General features: G+C 39.7%; 1 protein-coding gene across 1 annotated transcript in view; it reads right to left on the bottom strand.

The window, feature by feature from the left end:
- Positions 1 to 3,613, bottom strand: part of foxn2a (forkhead box N2a) — a 24,163-nt gene extending 20,550 nt beyond the window's left edge. Inside the window, exon 1 of the mRNA XM_037685125.1 lies at positions 3,440 to 3,613. The gene's annotated coding sequence lies outside the window, so the exon portion shown is untranslated. The remainder of the gene's footprint in view (positions 1 to 3,439) is intronic.
- Between the last annotated feature and the right edge of the window lie 2,473 nt (positions 3,614 to 6,086).

Raw genomic sequence — 6,086 nt, 5'->3', positions numbered from 1 at the left:
TTCTGTTAGCAGCATGGTACTGTTAGTAGTGTGGTTCTGTTAGCAGTGAGGTTCTTCTTGGGGCAGATGGCAGCGGTGGCCATCTTGAATTGGTTTAACTCAACAAACAACTCGTAATGATTGCTCAAACTTTGTGTTAGGGTTAGTGTCAGCCACACACAAAATTTGGGGTCATTATTTGTAAAGGTGGCTGAGGTGTCGCTTTTGTGTTTTTAAAGTCAGTTGAATCTTGAATGGGGTGACTCTAAAAGTTAATCAGTTGTAGATGAACAGCTGATAATTACTTTCTGATAGTCACATTAAAATGGGCCCAATTGTATGAGATACAACTAACAGATGGAAAAGAAAAAAAAAAGTTGTCCAACACCTGTGAAAGTACCATCAAGGCCGTATGACAACTTATTTAAATTTCAGTTTGAACTTGATGTCATAGTTTGTCACATTGCCGAGTTGTGAGTTTCAGTTTCAACTTGCAGTTTTGACTTTTCTCATCTTCAACTACTCCAGCAATCTAAACAGGCCTTATTAGGAGCGGGTGCAATAATAAAAAAAAATAAGACCAACAAGTGTACAAAAATTGAGCTTTATCTCCTATTTCACCTACAAGTAGAAAACAAGTAGTTTGCATATTGAACTGCGGTGCTGCTAGAGGCTGTTCAAACACCCTTGTTTACATGTAAAGACAATTCAGCTCTGATATTTTACATCCTTGCTGCCATTAAATCAAATTCACATTCTAATACTCACTATACTGGGTTACTGCAGGTCTTATTTATAGCTCCGAATGTCAGTACAGTCAGGAAACCCTCGTCTATTCTGGGAGACTTACCCTTCAGGAGTTGCTGTACATTAAAGCATGTTTGTGAGTGGATACTTGCTACGACAAACCACTGCTAAGACAACATGTGCTTTGACCCACAATAAGACCATCTTGACTATAAAATAATGGCAGATTGACAACATCTGTTCCTTTTTCCTTGTCGTTCTTTGACCTGTGGGGTCCCGTTTGTCTTTGTCCTCTATTTATCACGAGAGATTTACCGACTGCCAAGCACAAGGAAGGGGGCAGCCTCGGTGTACGGCGAAGTCGCAACCTCACAAAATGTGAAAAAAAACAACAACACGGTTTTGTTCAAAGGTTTAGAGAACGCTTAAAGCACATTTTGATAAGTCCTGTAAATACAATGCTGACAGACAACAGGGGAAAAAACTCCAAGGGTTCAGAAAAAGTGGACTTGTCCAATAAACTGGAAGCTGTATGGGCACGGTTATGTTTGAAATGTAAAATTGTCATTTTAACAACTACACCAAAGTAACGGGATGACAGTTTTTAAGACTACATAATTATATCAGTGTATTTTTGAAACTTTACGGTGTAAATAAAGTTAGATTTCTAGCACAGAAAGATAAACATGCCCTACCACTCACCCACATTGACACAGTCGGTTGGTCGCAGGCATGGCAGACATGTTGCCTAAACAAATGCATTCATGAGACTGTCAGCTGGAAGTCAGAGCAATTTCTAAAAATCTATTTAACAAAAAAGGTACAAATTTGACACTGTGAACACTTTGATTATCATCTGAAGGTGACGGCGATAATGTTGTCTGTTTGTAATGTTAGCAAAATATATCATGAACCAAAAGTATGGATAGTTTTGAAACTTAAGAAATAATCGCTGATGTGCATTTGCAACTAACAAAAACTAACTAAACCCATTCAAGATGGCCACCACAGGTAAACAAAGTCAATTAATAAACACTGACCTAAAATCCGTTGTGGTAGAGATTGCACAAGATCTTTAATGAAAATTTACTCTTTGGACTTTTACTCTTTGAGTTTCATCAGTTAGCAAAATATCTCCCGAATCACTTAACCATTTCCAATGAAACTTTCAGGAAATAATCATCAACAACAGTTTGAATTCAAGACACAACAAATTGACCTTAGATAACACAAGAATGTCTATGTTTTATTCAATTTTACAGATATTGTGCATCAGTCTGGTGTGGTTGTAGCTGAGAGTCATTCACATTGTATACAACAAAGGCTACTCGCTGCTCAAGATCAGCCGGTAAAACACTGACATTAACAGCTGGCTGTTAGCAAAATATCTCATTTACGACTGGATAGATGCTAAATAAACTCTCAGAAAATAAACATTGACGGATGAACGTCTACAACTGAACTTTTGAGTTTTAATCCAAGATAGCCGCCACATCAAATCTACTGTAGCCAACACATGAATGGCTATAACTCAGTCAATTTTACAGCTCTTGAGCTTAAATCTGGTGTGGTAGTGGCTGAGGGTCATACTCAACAAATACTCCGAGCACTAACAGACAGCATGGGACAATGTTTTCAAAATTCCCCAGAGTGGCTATAACTTCCTCATTTCTCTGCACGAGATGATCTTAGTCTAAAAGTCTGACACAAAATGGTGATATGCATTTCCTTAAGAAACGACAAACCCTTAATTAGGAACTGTAATTTAAAATGCATGCTTCCTCAAAAACTGATTTCAGTAGACATTTTGTTTTGCCTCTTTCTTTTCCACCACAAACAAACAAATAAATTGTTTAAAAGCCTGTTCGGCATTCATTAAATACACAGCCTGAATCACCATATTTTTTTTTCTACACGCTCACATTATTTGCAGAGCCCCGAATCTGGGACAATCTTGTGATAATCCATTACATCATGTGCTTAGCTAGCCAGAGCACTTTCTAACCTCTGGTGCTGTATTCATATATGAATATTCAAAGATAGTAAAAAAAAGGGAAGATGTGTGTCTCCCATTAAAAAAAAAAAACAACAACAACAAAGAAAACTACTTAGTATCGGTTTGTATTACAGCTTCGGATAATATTTGACCCAAGCAGTTTAATGGAACTAAAAGCCGGTGGAAAAAGATAAGATGAAAGTGCTGCTCGCGTAGAAATCTAATAAAGCTTATGAAGTTGGCTTCTGAATGAGCATGAAGTTAGCCCATATAGCACTTTCTGACGAACCACTTTTATCGGTTAGCTAGGTGACTTTTGTTTACCATTAACTCGAGTTAAGTTCACTACGTGTTTCAGAACCAGGTTCAGCGAATCTGAGCAGCAGAAACGCGGCGAAGAAGTAGCGTTAGCCGTCGCTCGATGAGTCAGCTTCAAGATAGCGTTTAAACTAAGCATGGTTTGGTTTTTAGGTGTTTTCGTGTGTCATCCGAGAGCTGTTCTGTTTCTATAAATACCCTCTTTCCTCCTTCCCGGGGAACACGGAGAGAACAAGAACTAGCTGGCCACATGCTGTCGCTTATCTCTGCCATGCTGGCTGCTCTCGTCTAAGCAAAGTCACTTGACCAAATTTTACTTTTTAGCCTGCTCGAACACGCTAGCTCGTTTCCTGCCGAATTAAATTCAAAAATAGTGTTAACAATAATATTAATACTCACAATCATTCAAGTCGTGTCCCGGTTCGGTGTGTTTGTAAAAGACATGCGCAGTTTTATTCAGATGTCTGTCTCACACAATGTCAGAGATCAGATCAGCAGCTGCTTCCTCCATACACGCAGCGCGCGGATCACACAGCGCCACACGGCAACGCTACCAAAACCCCTCGCCGTCGTCATGGCAACAGGTCCACTTCAGCCAATCAAAACTCCTCCCCTCCTATCTCCCCTGGCAACTGCCGCAGCGCTGGAGCGCCGCGGACGCGCACGCCGTCCAATTTCTTTGCTTTTTTTTTTTTTTTTGCATCGCGCGACGCTCTTTCAGTTTCGTCGCCAGCGGCTTTTCCAAGTCATTTAAAAATAAATGTGTTTTTAATTAATTACATTAAATAATGAATTACAGGATGAAATGTCAACTGGTAAAGTGTGAGGGTGACACGCAAACACTACTCAGGGCTGGCTGCACAAACACCTCAGGGCGGAGAGAGACCGCGCCCTGCCTCGTGACGATAGTGGACCCTCAACTGGGGCCCCTCCTAGAGTGAACCATGGTACAGGAGGTTTAATATGACCACACCAGAAGCATGCTGGGTAATATCTAACCATATTGACAAAAAGTAACAACAGAACAAATAATGGCCTATTTGAAGGAATGTCTATCGCCCGCCGCCTTTCTTGTCAGAGTTTTGGACTGGATCATCTTATGAGCAACTTTCAACTTTCATATCATATTTTAGCTCAACTTGTACAAATTTGACTGAGTTATAGCCATTTTTGTGCCTTCTACAATCCATTGGCTGTGGTGGCCATCTTGAGTTGAAATGACTCCAAATGATAAACAGCTGTAGCTGTGCATCCAATAAACATTTCCTGAAAGTTTAGCTGATATCCTTCCAGTGGTTCATAAAATATTTTGCTAACAGACAGACTAAGTTAACTCCAAGAATCCATGTCAAAGTTTTAAACGCGGATCTCGCACGATCCGGTAGCTGTCAGTTCACAAGTTGGGGAATCAGTCTCAGCTACTACCACACCAAACCTTAGCCGAATATATACAAAACCGACGGCGTTATAGCCATTTGTGTGTTTGTTTTGTAAATGTACAAACAACTGCACGTCCAGACACAAGTAAAAACACTATTTTACGTTATGTGAAACTCCATCTCAGAGACTGGGCCTTTTTATTATATATTTTTTTTTTATTTTATTTTTTTAAACGTCTGCACAAATGCACTTCTGGTATAGTCTGGCGGTTTGGTCTAGTTTTATCTGTCTGCCGGGTTCAGCCCCATGGGCCAACCGAAATCACACCAAACTGTAACTTTCACACGATGGTGCAGCTTTACACATCTCAGCCACTCCATTTCATTAGCGCACATGAGTAGCACTCTGTGAGCTGATCTAACAGGCTCTCTGTTTTCTTTTAAAGCCGAGTGCCTTCCATGGAGCGGAGCAGTAAATACTTCTGCGCCGGCGTGTTCGTACACTGTTGCTCTTCCCCCTTCTTTCAACCGGACAAACAGGCTCCAGACGTGGTGTTTATGTGTCAGTGTTAACAGCAGAGAGAAAGCCTGCCTGCAAGTATGATGCTTATCATTATTTTTAAAAAGGCTGCTCCAGTTAGTCCTCATCACCAACAGCCAAAAGGGCGATCATGTTTTTTTTGCCCGTGTCTGCGTGCATGTGTATGTTTTTATGTATTTTCATGAACCAATGGGTAAATTCAGATGGAACTCTCGGAAAGTAATTTTAGTGATTAAAAATGGCCGCCACAGGTAACTTATCCGACTATAAATCTGTCAGTTTTACAAATACTCACCTGAAATTTGGTGTGGTGCTGGCTGAGTGCCCTGCACAACTTCTACTATGACTGCTAACTGATTGCACAAGATTCCGTTTTAAAATGTCCTCAGTAAATGCTGGCGTCAACTACGTTTGTCTGTTAGTAAAATATCTCGCAACACAGCACAGAGTTTTTAATGAAACTTTCAGAGAGTCATCATTGGACGTACAGTTACAGCTGATTAGTGTTTGGTGTCAACCTGATTCAAAGTGGCCCCTACAGCCAATCAGCTTTAGCAAACACATACGTAGCTCTAACTCAGTCAGATATTGAGCTAAAGTTTGTGGTGTAAGTAGCTGAGAGTCATAAACACTAAGCACAAAAGAGATAATCTTAATCAGATTGAGCATAATGTAATTTATTTACAAGGTTCAACCACAATGGCTATGACTTTGTTTCTTCCCACCGTAAGATAACCTGAATTTAAAACAATTTGATTGTGTATGTAATGTGTATTTCTAAAGTGGTTTTGTATATATTATACTATAAATTGAATAAATATATGGATTCATTGTGGTATTTTCAGTGTTTCATTTGTATGTTATTATACGGTATACATTTACTCATGCCTTGATTCATTCATGGTTTCTGAGCTCAGGTTGCTGTTGGACAATTTTTTTTATTTTTTTTATTGTGCGCCGAGCTATTCTTAGAACTAGCAAGAAGCACAAACTCTGCCCTATTTTCCCTTCTAGTATCACTCCCAGGGATGATGAAGTTGCAAATCTAACAAATGAGAGATAGGAGAGCAAGATGCATTAATCACCAGGGAAACAGCTGATTGAGGATGACTTTAAAAAGAGAGAG

This window comes from Nematolebias whitei, chromosome 1 (genome assembly GCF_014905685.2).
Source record: "Nematolebias whitei isolate Nwh7 chromosome 1, NemWhi1, whole genome shotgun sequence".
Taxonomy (NCBI): Eukaryota; Metazoa; Chordata; class Actinopteri; order Cyprinodontiformes; family Rivulidae; genus Nematolebias; species Nematolebias whitei.
Note: the sequence above shows the minus strand (reverse complement) of the source record. Positions and strands in the feature narration are given on the sequence as shown.